The sequence below is a fragment of the Haliotis cracherodii genome, unplaced genomic scaffold, assembly GCF_022045235.1.
Source record: "Haliotis cracherodii isolate W230 unplaced genomic scaffold, xgHalCrac1.p SCAF_18, whole genome shotgun sequence".
In the NCBI taxonomy this organism is placed as follows: domain Eukaryota; kingdom Metazoa; phylum Mollusca; class Gastropoda; order Lepetellida; family Haliotidae; genus Haliotis; species Haliotis cracherodii.
Genome location: NW_027266273.1, coordinates 1,443,742 through 1,460,361, shown reverse-complemented (window position 1 = coordinate 1,460,361; position 16,620 = coordinate 1,443,742). Strand labels below are relative to the sequence as shown.

Genomic DNA, 16,620 nt, shown 5'->3' with positions numbered 1-16,620 from the left:
ATCGACAAGACAACTGGATTCGAACAACACACCTACGAAATCGATTACAGCCAGCAACAGTAACTGCAAGAAGCATCCCCACGTACGTCGTCGCCTCATATGTGCAGGGATTGTCGCGCCAGAAGACCCACCAGACCTCCCATTTTGACAGGAAACTACCGTCAAGCACATCTACAGTGGTGAAGACAGCTTGTATGCTACACAGCCATGTAGTGGGGACAAGTTCTATTCACTGACGAGTCTCGTTTTCACCTCATCCACAGCGATGCTCGACTTGTTCAGGAATCTCTTCAACAAAACAACGTGAATGTCATCCCCTGGCCGGCTCGCTCCCCTGATCTCTGACAAATCGAGCACATGTGGGATGAGATGGATCGGCGCCTTCGACGTCAACCACGTGTTCCACAGACACTCCAGGAACTTCGAAACATGCTCCAGCAGATATGGACAGATATCCCACAGGACTTTGGGCGACGCCTGGTCCATTCCATGTGACGAAGATGTGTTGATTGCATCGCAACCAGAGGTTCACACACACGTTATTGATTTTAAATTGACATTTTGGCATGTTCATGTTTTTTTATGAAATCACGCATTTTCTGAAGTCAGTATGGACAATTAAACCATTTGAACACTTACCGGAGTCTTTTATCTGTTGCAAACCGAAATTGTTTCAGATTTGGAAAAAAACATAACTTTGCATTAAATCTTATTCAATGTCACAGGACCTTTTGTTGTTCGGTATATTTGTGTCACTGGTGCATCAAATTGGATAATGTCCTCCACATCGACCTTAAAACTCTTTGAAAGCTTTCGATTCACTTCCTTCATAGACTAGGTCGTGTGTGGTGAAGTCGAAATGAACGTCAAACTAATGCCGACTTGAGACCTCAGAACAGATTTGGTGGGTGGTGTCATCACTATGACTGACCGAATCCCCACTCCATATTATGCAAGGAAGGGTCACTGGAATGTACCATCGGGACAACATGTTGACGCCTTGTGTTGTCCTGTTTGTAATGCTTGTGGGTCGACGTCTTGCCCACCGTGCACGAATCGTCAATGCTCACCTCCAGCAGCACTACATTCATAGAATGCCATGGCCAGTTAGAGACCTTTCCGCCATTGGACACGTCTGGAACATGATAGAGAGACGTGTGCGTCAACGTCATATGCCTAAGACCACGTTAGCTGGACTGAGCCAGTCACTCCCTCAAATCGCCATGGAGAGACTCATACACCATATGCCTCGTCCAGTGAATGAATGAGTGACAAATCGTGGCGGTATTACGCATTGTTGTTTGTTTGTTTGATTCAACTTTGAAATTCCTCATCTTACCCTTATTGTCCTTCTAGATCGTTGAGGGTCATAAGATCTAGTGTCACTCTTCAATGCCAGCTGTAAAGTGTTCCCAATTCTTTCGTTATCATCATACAACTATTACTAGAAACTAGGTATCCCCACTTTTCTTAAGAGTATATTTAAAAAAAGATATGCGCATGCACCATTAGAGTGAGTTAGTGAGAGGGTGAGTTGGGTTTAACGCCGCTTTTAACAGTATTCCAGTTATATCACGGCGTGTCAGCTTAATGTGGGAGGAAGCCCTAGGTAATGCAGGTCTCAGATGTTTACCACTTCGGTATGGTGCTGACAAACCTAAAACATAATCGGGGCGAACCGGGATTCGAACCAACAATCATAGGTTTCTGACGCCAAGGGAAGCAACGGCGCCTTAGACGACTGAGCCACCCGTGCCACCCCTCTCCACCCTGCTCAATTAGAAGCATGTTCCTAAGGTATAGCTTCCTCTGTACTCCTGTTGGGATTCATGAGAGTAAATCATCTTATTTGTCATGGATACATTAAACGCCTTTAGCACATCCTATCAACGTTCATTGTAGAAACCATTGTTTTCTGTCCACCTGAAAGCAACTTTATAACAATAAAGGACAATATGGACAACATATTACTTTTTATACCCAGTGATCAAGACTCTACTGTTATTTCATATCATGATACTTACTGTGACAGGGTGTTAATAAATGATACTGACATTCCAGAAACCAAGCCGGGCGATGTTTCCACTGTCATTAATATTTCAGGAAGACAGCTGGTTATGTGATGTATAAAAAGGTATTTGTGGCAAGGTGTGGTCATATATTTAGGGACATGATCGTTTAATTTGTTTCGATGTATACTACTAACAGGTTCCTAACGATCACCACTTTAGGTAATACCTCAAATTGTGTGCATCTGTTGAAAGAGTAAAAGACAATATTGAACAATATCGGACACAACGATCTGTGAAGTCTAGAAAGTACATCGATTCATCAGTGTAAAGTACTGGATCACAGTCCTTGTCTGTTTAATTGACGTGATCTTTATCCTAATCAAAGCGCGCCTGCCTGTGACGTCGAGTCAGTGGCATGCGAATGGGCTGTGGTGGCAGTCACAAAGTGATGACGTCTTGCTGCCATCAGCAGAAACTTGTGTTCCCACGGTGTGGTGGAAAGCTGTCGATCACCTGCTTCACGCTTGGTAGCTGATCCTAACGTCTGGTATCGATTCCTTGCCCTGTTGCTCACACTTTGGCTGACACCAAAGACGTTTGCAATGTGACATTGTGTTGTTGTGCTCTTTGATAATGATGTGCAACGATTCTGTCACGACTAATCCCAAACACAAGTTTTGCATACCTAGATCTGCCCGTTCATCATGAAATTGAGTTTCTATAGGAGTAAAACAAGCATTGCGTACTGGGATATTGCAATCTTTATTTGTTGAATGATTTTTGTATATTACAAAAACTTGATCTTTAGCAAACTTTGAGTAGTATAGTTGATTTTCTGTCCAGTGTATCATATCTTCATTCTTTTTTGATAAATAACACAGTTTCCATAGATAGACCGTCTGCAAGGACACTCGTCACCCGTTAACCACATTTACTACATGTCACTCATGTTCCCATGATACAGACCTAAATAACACGAAGGTATTTAGTATTTAAAACAAATAATACAAGCAGTAAGTGGTATAGAATGGTAGGTTAGAATAATTTGTACCAAAATATCTGGAATGAAGTCAACTCTACCTATCGCTAACAGCCTTTATAACTTGTGTATATCTGAGAGGGATACGCCTCAAACTGTTTAATCCCTGATTTTCCCTCGAATCCCAGCCTAATCACTGGAGAGTAAACTACTAGAAAACCGAACGGTTGTACAAATTACTCGAGTCTAAAATGAGTGTTTTCGGAATTTTCATTATCCGACTTCCAGCCACCATAGTTAGATACTATTTATATTACGAGTGTAATTTAAAGGGTATTTAAATGGCTGGTCGTCTCGGAGTCAGTATACTGTGACTGAGTAGGGTATTCATGTTAAACTGCATAGTATCTCAGTGAGCTATCACTATAAATCGGTATCAGTCCGGACGAGTACAAGTAGCCCCCCCCCCCCCCCCCCCACACACACACACACACACACACAGACACACACACACACACACACACACACACACACACACACACACACACACAGACACACACACACACAGACACACACACACACACACACACACACACACACACACACACACACACACACACAAACACACATTTCACCTCACCTCAACCAGCCAAATCAATAGAAGCAGTGGAGAGACGGTGTTGTACAAATTTTCGCGATTCTAAAATGAGTGTTTTCGTAATATTCATTATTCGACTGCTAATGGTCACAGCAGGGGAAACTTGCACCGACCTTTAAAACTTGGAACAAAACAAAACGTTTTTACTTTGAACAACTCCGGTCTCCTTCAATGTGTCAAGGAATGCAAGGTAAGGTCCGGATGTCAGTCCTTCAACTTCAACCTGGACGCTCATCAGAGTGACCTACTGGACACCGCCAGTACAGGTACACCTCCTCCAAATCTGATGACCACTGCTCAGTATGTGTATTCGGACATAAGGTTCTGGACAGGAAATATTGCGGGAAAGTGCGAGGATCATTCTTGTCCTTCGACAACAGTGTGGCGGGAGAAAGGGGTCACCCACACATGTCTGTGTACTGATCCAGTAGCAGTTCAGAATGCAAGCCTTGCACTGGTGAGTGTATTGTTTGTTTTATATCTTTCAAAGTTACCGTAAGTTAAAAATCGTATTTGCATGAAAGTAACAAATCCGGAGAGTCGCGGGAAATGATGGCCCGGTCATCTAAGGCGCCGCTATTCGTTGTACAGAGTTGCATACCTCAGGCGTGGCAAAAAACCCTCTACATCCTGACAGCAATCCTTGAAATGTCAGCAACATAGGTGTGCTCGTGCGTTTCAACTAAGTTGTAACCATCACCACCACCTCGCCCTACTTTCAACTGCCATAAAGGCCATGTGAGGTTGCAGTTAGAATAACAACAATAGAATAGTTCATTGCGTGCTCTGTAAATACATAAGTAAGTACATCAAGTGTCATGCAGATCACTCCAGATTATAGGATTTTTATCCAAGTAGTAGAGGGCATAATTGTTTGCATCAGTTCAGGATATGTACATCCCTGTTTAACATGGCAGGATCGACTCAAGACATCTACAGATGCTGCTCATCAAATACTTGGACCAGGAAAAAATTATAAAAGATTTTTCATATATTTTAACATGGGCATGAAGGGCTAGGATTGCTGTGTACAATTGGCCCCAAGACGTACCTGGTTTCAGGTCATTACGTGTTACTCAGAATAAACTCAGCGCCGTCTTGCTGAGTGTGACCTGGGATGACATCCACGTTTGACTTCAGACAATCTTTAGGATTGCTCAGAGATGAGTTGAAACTATTGTGTAGACATAGTAATGAGCGTCACCAACCCGATATTGTTCTCTTCTGAGTAAGTGAGTGAGTGAATTTGATTTCATGCCGCTTTCAACAGTTGTTAAGTTATACCGCTGCGTATACGAGCATGGGTATGGTGCTGACAAATCAAGAACCATAATCAGGGCAAAACCTGGATTCGAACCCAATATACCAGGATCCTAGATGATCCAGGGGCTCTGTATCAAGGACACAGATATATGGCGTCTCAGACTACATAAAAAGAAGAAATAGCTGTGTAGGCATGTCATGCATTTTCAATTAGATAATCTTATCTTAGGTTAATGGAATTCCCTGTTAAAAGCAATGGTTATGTGACACTTTGAAAATATTATGGTGTTACGAGGTGAATTCCAAATAGAAAGGCAAATGTTGACCAAAAACATCGGTACATACAGAACTTAATTGTGTTATAAGTAAATAACCACACAATATCTATGAGTTGAGGAGGTGACTAGCGGGTGTGGGTGGGTAGTCCATCAGGCACATGCCATTGTTTAATGTTGAAATTTGGTTGGTCTGATGTTGCTACGTTGAAAAACATTGTCTCCACATTGGGTTTTCGATATTTGAAAATATGTTGAAATCTAACATTGTTTCAACGTTGAAAAGTAACCCAAAATTTAACATTTCAAAAAAACATAAATTCAGCGTTTTCTTTCATGACACATGTTTTTGTCGTTGAAATCAATTTTTTTTATTAACTCTAGACTGGCTCTGTTATACAAAATGACAATGATTTAAAGATTTACTTCATACTTTAAACATATATACAGTTGGATTAACGATGATAAATATAATCTTCTGAACCACAGGAATTAGGTTTGTTTGACAGAGTATAATTTTTATAACTGAAACCGCCAGGACATCTCGCGTTTAACTTAACAATTCCGGGCGCGTTTTGGGGAATTATCACATCGGCCGAGTGATGACAATTGAAACAGACATGCTCATTGTCTGGGTGCTACAGAGCTGCGGGTATAAGTGCACCTACATTCAGCCAATATCCAACCAATATTCGATTTAACATCGACATTGCAATATTATTTCAGCTTTCAAATCAATGTCAACGTTGAAGCACGACATTGATTCAACATTGTTGTAGGCCATGCAGGTAGCAAAGGTACTGTAAGTCCCCATGGTCCCCAGTATGGTGGCCTACCTTTAGGTTGTTGGTGATATATAGCCCAATTTTACATTGTATTGTATTGTATGAATAGTCAAATGTTATGGCCATTTACTAGTTTTAAACCTACATTTGTGATAATCTAGTTCTTTTACTGTCCTTTATCGACGGATTTGTATTCTAAATTGATGTATTGTATACTTTGATATAGTCACAATGTGGCTGAAATATTGCCGATGTGACTTTAAATATTAACTCACTCACTCAACATTGTTGTACCTGCTGGATTGATGCTTGTCATCGTATCACATTTACGTAGATGGGTGCTCAAGATGTCAATCACTAAAATGTGTCGTCCAGACTCGATTATTTTATAGACCGCCGTAATATGTCGGTGCACTCACGAATGTGCCTGTAGATTAGTGTGGGGCTGAGACATTGTCTCTTTGTAATCAGGAAAACAATGGTCGATAACTCATCAACTGTGACCAACAAGCTGTGTTTGGACGACTTGACTCAAACATGCTAACACTGCCAATTATCCCGACCTTATCTCCTTTCACTTAAAAAGGAAAAGAGTTGATGACAGTCAGTCAAAATGAGATCAAAGGGCCGTCCTTCGGTTACTAATAGTAACTCATTCATAATAAACAAACATATAAGGATTATTAGTAGGACTGTCAACGGGCACGTTGACGGGGAATTAGCTCTTGGGGGAAAGAAGGACAAAATCGACATCACTGTCCCGGAACGCTTTATGCACAACATGTAAACAATCAACAACTGCACAATGAGCGGAATACCTGCTCTGACAACACAAACACAGCGATGAGCGGACCTTCTAGCTCAGGCATACAAGAGGTGAGCGGAGCTCCAGCTCTCTTCAGGGCGTTTCCTACGAGCGGCACATCCTGCTCGAGGTCGTCCCTATGCCAGCACTCGGAATACCAAGCCTGACTAACACCCAAGTAACAGTGTAATGGTAGCACATATATAGTAATGAACAACAATGGACAGACAAAGAGACAATGACATTGCTTTGGACATTGGACATATGGGCGTGATTAACCAACACAGTTCATGGGATGATCAATTAGGGCAATAAATGCCATACTATAAAAAGCAGTAGTTAAAGAAAAGTGATATGGTAGTCCATGCTGACTGACAGTCAATATACAATGAAATGTTGGTGATGATTAACAACGGGGATTAGCGCCTAAAACGCAGTGACAATTAAGTTATGGAGACATGGCTACAGGGTAATTTGCCCTTGGAGTCTAATGTACTGCAGACAATGGTAGTCATAAATTAGTCGCTATGACAGGACCAACATATGTTGTTCGGCATTGAAATAAGTTGACATGAGATGTGATGTGATGTATGTTAACAGACCACCCAGAGTCAGATCATGTGGGAGATCGGGGAGGAGGTGAAATATGTATGTGACACTCCATTTAGTCCCCGAGGTCGGCGCGTCTGCCAGTCCGATGGCTCGTGGACGGACTTCTCTTGTGTGTTGGTCACAGACTGCAGCCAGGTGAAAACTTGCAACAACGCCTACGTTGATGGAGAGTACTGGGTTGTCCTGGAGAAGTACAACAACTCCAGGGTCAATATCTACTGCCATGACATGTCATCTGATACTCCCGGACACTTCGTCACCTTCCAGGAAGACAACTACTCAGTGATGCCAACAGGCTGCACTGACTTTTACTGTGGACGGACAAACTTCTCCAAGATCAAGATTAACCTGGACAATCTTGAAATTGAACGATGCAAGTTAATCTAGTAGGAACTAGCTTCAAAGTAAGCAGTCAAACCACCCTCATGGGAAATGCTGGTATCGTCTACTCAGTGATGCATGGGAAATGTAACGGACAATGTGAAGCCTGTTTCTCTTCCCATAAAGGAACCACACCGAAATTCGGCTTTTCGCTGAAAGAACAGAACATTCCCAATGAAGACTCGGCGAGTGTGCCGGCTTGTACTTGCTTTTCTATCAGAAAGAGTCTTTGTCAGCGAAAGAGAGGTGCACAACCATCGTGAAATGATTCAACTTATAATAATAACTTATCATGTTTATGTAAAAATTCAAAATTATCCCAGGTGGAACATTGGACTTGTTGTAAAAGAACAAGTTCTGTTTGAAAGATATCCTGGTGGCATGACAGCAACTGTATGAGAGCAACATGAGTATTGGATTTCATGATATAACAATTTCTTGCTTGTTGTACACTGATAATAAACTTCTTTATCATATAATGGGTAGGTTTTTCGGCAGGATAAAGCCAACGGATAAAAACGATATCCGTTGGGGTCATATGCGGATAGAGATGCAAATATCAAAGGTCAAGTAGGGACTACTTTCACTGTTTATAAACAAATATGGCGTCGCCCTTGTCATTCGGCGATCGAGTCAGAATTAACCATCGGGAATCTGGATAAAATACAGGGATAATTGCTATCATTATCAAAAGAACAGTCTAATATACTGAAAATCTGTGTCTAACTGTGACGTAGCTAAGGCATTTTATAAGTTTTGTCAACTTTGGAGATATAAATTTCGAAACAATTTGGCGAGGGCACGAGGCCTAGCCAAGCGGGATCAGTAGCCATATCTGTGTTTGTAGACCTCTGCGGCTTGAAACCTCCCCCACAAATTAAAATAGTTAGATTTGGCGAAAATATGTTTGAATTGTTACCTTGTTTCGTTTTGTCGCTGTGTGTACATCTGACTACACTTCTTATCGTTATGACAGAACAGACCGACTGTCAACAACGTCTGACCGTGGCCGTGACGTCTCATAGACTAGGGTTAGAGTAGCTTCCCTTTGACAAAGGGCAGTTACTCTAGCGGATTGTTGTTTTGCGTATATGTTGCTTCGCCACTGTATAAGAAACAGATTTCAGTTGGAACTATATTGGCTACTGTCACTGTCCGACTGACACATGACTTACCCTGTGACGTAATAAATATTAATGCGCGCATTCCAGGAAAACTCTCAATGTTTAGGTAATGTTTGTGAGAGAGGGAAAGCGATTTTGAAGCACAGAATTAAAGAATGACATTATATGATAAAGAGGTTATCACGCTTGTGTGTTTGGGGATGGTAAATATCCTGTATTAGGAATAAACACTAATGTATTTAGCTCGCCAAGGCTCGCTAAATACAATGTTTACTCCTAATGCAGGATATTTACCATCCCCAAACACACTCGCGTGATAACCTCTATGTATTTCAAAAATAACCATTAATATTGAGAGAGCGCCTACGCCGTCTAGTGGATAAAACATCTGCCTGAAGAGCGGAAAGACGGTGGTTCGATCTCAAGCGCGTCTGACCAAACAACGTTGAAAAATGATACTTGTTAATATCTTGCCTGGCACTCGGCATTATGGTGATAAAACAAGGACTGGTCTCCTCGGAGTCAGTACACTGTGTCTGAGTGGGGTATTCATGTTAAACTCCGGCAGTTATATCAGTGTGCTTGTACTATAAAATCGGCATTTGACCCGACTAAAATCGGCAATAATCGGCAAAATCGGACTGGCGCAAGCACCCTTACAGAGACACAGGCACACGTGCATGAACTTCGCTGTACATGTTCAATAACTTTGAACGCTACATTAAACCCCATTTTATCTCACCTCAGCTCACTTCACCTATATGGAAATGCGGCTTTCTAATCATCAACTATCTGAATAATTTAGAAACGAAATTCACCCAAGCATATAGTCACCTCACCTTTATCCGACGAGACACAGACCACCAACTTGTACATGAGGCAACATTTGTTGTAAAGACATTGATCACCACGAAGTAAATTCATTGAACATGACATAGTTATAAGTCACAATTTGTCATACAACTATTGATCATCACTACTATCTTGTCATTAGTCTTTGTTTGTTGTTTAACGCCGCACTCAGCAATATTCCAGCTATATGACGCCAGTCTGTAAATAATCGAGTCTGGACCCGACAATCCAGTGATTGACATAATGAACATCGATCCACTCAATTCGGATTCGATTACATGCATCAAGCAAATCAGCGAGCCTGACCACGCAATCCCGTTAGTCGCCTCTTACGACAAGCATAGTCGCCTTTTATTACAAGCATGGGTTGCTGAAGACCAATTCTACCCGGACCTTCACGGATCTGTCATTAGTGTCACGAACATTTGCTGATTTTGAATGATCCATTTTAATGATTACACCCAATGGAATCTGTTTCGGCAGAGAATTAAGACTAATTCTCCGCCAGCCGTGACGTTAGCTATTTACCTATTTTAAATAGTATCTCATAGATTACTCTTAACATCGGATATATAGCGGTCATCATGTGGATTTTGCGGATCGTTAATGTACTGTGTTTGGATAAACATTCATTCATATTTACAATCCTAAAACATACAAGCGTAGTAACCCCTTTTATTCAGAGGTATACAATGAGCACAGGCATGGGAACTCCTAATCAGTCCTCGCTGAATGCCTTCAGGATTTGTATTTCCAGGGTTGTTTATGGCTCTTTCGCACACCGATTTTCGGTATTTTAGACTACTATGTAGATAATGAGAACAAATATCCCAGTAAACTATCCAGGTCTTCAAACGTCGATCTGGATTCCACCGCCGATACCCAAGGGCAGCGACATATTTGTCTGTAAACACAGGCAGTCGGGACCGCCTCCGTGGTTTAGTGGTAGAGCGTCCGCCCGGGGATCGAAAAGTCCGGGGTTCGATCCCTGGCCGCGCCATACCAAAAGGCGTGCATGCACGTCGCTATATAAGTGCAATAAACTGGCACGCGACGTCAAACCACATTTCACCTCACCTTAAATTAGAACCTACCTGACCTTTTATCTTTACGTTTTCATCCTTACAGGACGCTAAAGTATACCTTTTTTATTTGTTGGCTTTATTCTGCCTAGAAACATAGTTATTGGGTCGATGAGTCATGATTGTGTGGTGACAATCTCCATATTTTTTACCACTAACAGAATGTTGCTTGCTCTTGAGACTGGAATTAACTCGTCTGAGAAATATTCACATAGATCTACTTACACACACGTACGCACGCACGCACGCACGCACACACACACATACATGTATATATATGCATGAACAGCGCGTGATGCACGTGCACATTGTAATCACTACCTGCAATTTGATATAACGGGTGTGACCTTAACAGCTTATCATAGACAGCAAAGATTAGGGCCTGCTGTGTTTCAATGGCCTAACAGCATGGGACTTTAATTCACAGATGGCAGAAACGTTGTTGGCGACGTAGCGGCGAGCGGCATGCCAGAGCAACAATTCTTGACCATGATCGGTATGGGGTTCGTTGTGTCATGGCGTGGGGCGGTTTCACACATGACAGGCAAACTGATGTGGTAATTGTGAATGGACATTTGTTGATGAATTATGAGCTGCAAGATGACAATGCCAAACCACGTCGTGCCCAGGTCGTCAACGATTATCTCCGATGAGAAGGCACACGGACATTGGACTGGCCCGCTAAATCCCCTGACATGTCCTCAATAGAGCATCTGTGGGATGTGGGTCTTCGGTTGCTCTGCGGGCAGAATGGCGATTGATACCAAGGTCAACTATACGCAAGTTGATCAACACTATACCGTATGGAGTCATGCATGTATCGCCCAACTTGGTGGACCAGCCAGATATTGACCTACACGCCCGATAATTATGTTACAGACATTTATCGTCATTACACCTTCACTATCATTTCCGACGTTGACGCAGTTCATTTCCGACATCCACCAGCCCACAACATCTAGTCTCAGCTTACACCTTCTTCGGAGATGGTACCTCATTAACCAAGACGGTCAGTTTATTGTTTGTGAACGTAAACATGAAACATGGTTCACAAAGAAATACTTAAGTTCCTGTGTTGTTATAATGATGGGATCTCCATAACAAAGGCATGTCAACTAAATACATTGAAAGTTAGGTTTCTTGTCTTTATTATTTAATAACACTGTATACTATCCGCCCTTGATGACACTCGAGGTTAACAGAAGCTATTTTACAAGCACCATTGTTCAAACGTTGGCAATTTGTAAATTAGTTATACATTCTTCTTGTGGATGAAACAGACAAGCTTTTTAAACACTTCGACTGACAGATCTAGAGGAAGAATGAGTATGTTCACATGAATAAATAAACATGCTGTAGTTCAATAGTCAATATATTTTCTCTACGTATCAGTTAGAGTGAAGTCTTGCTAAGTAGAGAGCGTAAGTGGAAATACCTCTTTTGTAGATACTTGACTTTGATCCCTGCAAGCTCAGGAAATAATTAATCATTTTTTAACTGCTAACATGATCACGTTTCTGGCGTTAGCAACAGCAAATACATTTTTCGTCACATCAATGTGTTTCCGGGAAAAGCCAACACCTAGGCTGGTAGAAGAAATTATGTATGTATGTGTGTGTGTGTGTGCGCGTGCGTGTGTGTGAGTTTGTGTTTGTGTATGTTTGTGTGTGTAAGTGTGTGTGTGTGTGTTTGTTTGTTTGTTTGTGTTTGTGTATGTTTGTGTGCAGTCTTAGCGACGCGACTATACAGCAGCTGTTGCTTTCATGTTGGCTTTAATGTCTCCGGGATTAGCATAAAACGAATCTGGAGAACTTCGAGAATATTTGTGTTATATACTGAACAACAAAAGTTCCTGTGACATTCAATAAGATTTAATGCAAAGTTATGTTTTTACCAAATTTGAAACAATTTCGGTTTGCAACAGATAAAAGACTCCTGTAAGTGTTCAAATGGTTTAATTGGCCATACTGACTTCAGAAAATGCGTGATTTCATAAAAAAAAACATGAACATGCCAAAATGTCAATTTAGAATTCAATAGCGTGTGCGTCAACCTCTGGTTGTGATGCAATCAACACATCTTCGTCTCATGGAATGGACCAGGCGTCGCCCAAAGTCCTGTGGGATATCTGTCCATATCTGCTGGAGCATGTTTCGAAGTTTCTGGAGTGTCTGTGGAACACGTGGTTGACGCCGAAGGCGCCGATCCATCTCATCCCACATGTGCTCGATTGGATAGATTTGAAATTGAAACGTTATTTCTTGCAGGAAATCGACTGAACGGGGCTTTGCAGATTGTCTTAAGGGGAAAGCATTCATCTCCACCAAATGATCAACTTGTGGGGTGAATTAACATTCAATATTAAATAGGTGAGGTGAAATGGGGTTTGACGTTGCGACCAAGATTATTGCACCTATATAGCGCCGTGCATGCACACGTATGTGTGTGAGTGTGTGTGTGTGTGTGGCTGCTTGTTCTGGTTTAGACTGATGCCGATTTATAGCGCTAGCCCACTGAGATACCATGTCGCAGTTTAAATGAATATCCCACTCAGACACAGAATACTGACTTTGAGCCGACCAGTTAGTGTTTAAGCCCCATAATGCCGTGCGCCAGACAGGGTAACAATAAGTAAAAATAAGCAACATCTTTTAACGTCTTTTTTTGGAATGACGCGGCCAGGGATCGAACACCGAACTGTCCAGTATGGTGGACGCTTATCACTCACCCACGGAGGCGGTTCAATCTTTAATGCTAAATACAGAACATATAACCGTTCCTATGTGAACATATACCGCAAAGAGGTGAGGTTTGGAGAAATGGGGTTTAACGTCGCCTCCAAGATTATTGCACTTATATAGCGACGTTCATGCACGTGTGTGTGTGCGCGCGTGTGTGTGTGCGTGTGTGTGTGTGGCTGCTTGTACTAGTCCGGACTGATGCCGATTTATAGTGCTAGCTCACTGAGATACAATGCCGCGGTTTAACATGAATACCCCACTCAGACACAGTATACTGACTCCGATCCGACCAGTCCTTGTTTTAGCCCCTTAATGCCGAGCGCCAGACAGTACCAAGTATCAACGTTTTAAAGTCTTTTGGTATGACGCGGCTAGGGATCGAACCCCGGGCGGACGCTCTACCATTAAACCACGGAGGCGGTATTATACCGCAAAGAGAGACAAATGATGCATCTTAAATAATGGCTAGATTTCTTTGAGTTGATATTTTGTTTTGTGAAAAGCTGGGGACATTAAGCGAAGAAAGACCAAATACCTTAAGAATAGATTACTTGCCCGTGATTCCTTCGGAAGAATATGAACTTCGATATCTGTTACATATTCTGAGTGAGCCTTGTTTTACGCCTCTTTCAGCAATATTCTAGCACGATCACGGTGGGGGACACTGGAAATGGGCTTCACACATTGTACCCATGAGGGGAATCGAAACCAGGTCCTTGGCGTGGCGAGCCAACACTTTAAACACTAGGCTGCCCCACTGCCCCAATCATATATAATGACTTTACAACGAATCTGAAGACTCGTTATAAATGAACGTGTAGTTATGCTTTCCTGAAAAGTATAGGAAAACCCATAGGCTAAATATGCCAAAAACATGAGAATGCGAGATCGCGAGAACGCGAGATTTGGCTCGTTTCCAAAGGTCGAGATCGCGAGATTGCGAGATCGCGAGAATGTCCCTTACAGTATTCCATGCTGAGCAGTACTCGGGCACTCTAACCATTAGACATGTCTTAAGATAGGGCGGAAAGTCCGGGGTTCGATACCCAGCCGCGTCATACCAAAAGACGTTAAAAGATGGTACTTGTTGTTACCCTGTCTGGCGCTCGGCATTAAGGGGCTAAAACAAGGACTGGTCGGCTAGGAGTCAGTATACTGTGTCTGAGTGGGGTATTCATGTTAAACCGCGGCATGGTATCTCAGTGAGCTAGCACTATAATTCGGCATCAGTCCGGACTAGTACAAGCAGCAACACACACGCACGCACACACGTGCATGCAAGTCGCTATATAAGTGCAATAATCTTGGACGCAACGTTAAACCCAAGTTCTCCTCACCTCACCACTTAAGGTAGGTGGGACATTAGATATATTTTACGTGCGTTTCTTTCGACTGTTGTAAGCCCCATTTATGCACAATATTAAAATTATCAACTGGTCAGGTCTCCGCTTCCCTTGGGTTTTACTGAGTCAACCAAAATCTCGGACTCGCGTTTTATCCTTTACATCCCCACAAACCCTTTCGTGATGAAGAATGAAGACCCCAAGACAGACTTAGCCTACCGTGGAGTATTGTCGTGTACGGATGATGTAAGGGACTGACCATTTGATATTCAGGGGTAGGATATGGTGTGTGGGTGGGTGGTAGTTTTTTGGGGGGAGCGGGGGGGGGGGGGGGGGGGGGGGGGCTAATTATGCTTCAGACTGTTGACAAAAAAAGAGACATTGCCTGCCACAAAAATACATAGTTTAGTCTAGTTATACATTTGACAACATGTATAGCAAACACAGAATTCCTCTCTCAGTCTCCTGGAACAGCAGCATTACATCCAGATTTCACATTTTGGTAGGTACATGAATTTCTTAACATGCTTTCTCTGTACCTCTCAACGTATTCAAAACGGTGAAATCCCCAACCTGCGGCTCCATATATCAAAATAGGTAATACCAATTTGTACTGCTTGTTGTGCTTATGCTGTCGTTGCACGAGTCAATGGGCCCGAAATTTGGTGTGAGAATAGTCCCAAATATTTGTAATAAGACACTACTTTAGTCTGTGATCCTTTATAATACATTTTTTTTATAATTATGTAAATATCCTACGTTCCGAAAAAAACGACAATTTGAGATTTATTGATGTTGAGAGAAAGTTCCCATTTATCACAAAATGTTACTGAAGCCTTTAATCTGTTGATGGAATCTCCCTGCCGTATCTTTTGAACTTGTATAAAAGAGAACATATCGTCATATATACATATTCCTTTACCATCCTAAGTTGCCATTTCAGTTACCAGTTCGTTGATAAATAATGAGAATAATAGAGGATTAAGCATACACACCCTGTCTGGTATCTGTAAAAACACTTGCAATATTCAACCAAAAAAGTACCAAGAATCTGTACTTTACTGAGAACGTATTATCCCAAATATAACATGTGTTACATTTGACCACTTTATAAATGGCATTGTGTATTCATAGCTTTTGGCCATGGGAGCTGTGCCAATTTACACTTGTCAGAGGGGTACACAAAGTACGTGATCTAGACTACCAGTTGCCAGACGTTCATTGTTATTGGCTGTTTAGGCCGAGTGGGTTAGATCGCTGACTTTGTGTGCAAGCGATTAGGCATTTCACTCTTGCAGTGTTGGTTCGAATCCTGGATGGGACTCAACCAAAAAAGTACGAGAATCTGTACTTTACTAAGAAAGTGTTATACCAAATATAACATTTGTTAAATATAAGTTGTCTACAGTTGCATATCGCTTTCTTAATCCTGCTAGATTTTCATAAATAATATCATCGTCATTTTACCACTGTTGTAACCTTGCAATATGAAGACTTTTCCTATTACTGGTAATAGTGATATTACCCTGTAGTTATTCATATCATCCTGTGTTCTTTTCTTGTGAAGGGGCATACTACTGATTTACACCACCACTTCTCGGGGTAATTTCCAGCCGAGCGTGTTTTTGAAGAGGCGTAAAAGGATAGAAGCAATACCATCAACAGAGAGACAAAGTCTTTCTGGTGCGATTTCTTTTGTTTCAATTCT

At 41.9% G+C, this 16,620-nt stretch overlaps 1 pseudogene; it reads left to right on the top strand.

The window, feature by feature from the left end:
• Nucleotides 1-3,696: 3,696 nt before the first annotated feature.
• On the top strand, nucleotides 3,697-8,033 carry LOC139465968 (A disintegrin and metalloproteinase with thrombospondin motifs 20-like; annotated as a pseudogene).
• The last annotated feature ends 8,587 nt before the right edge of the window (nucleotides 8,034-16,620 follow it).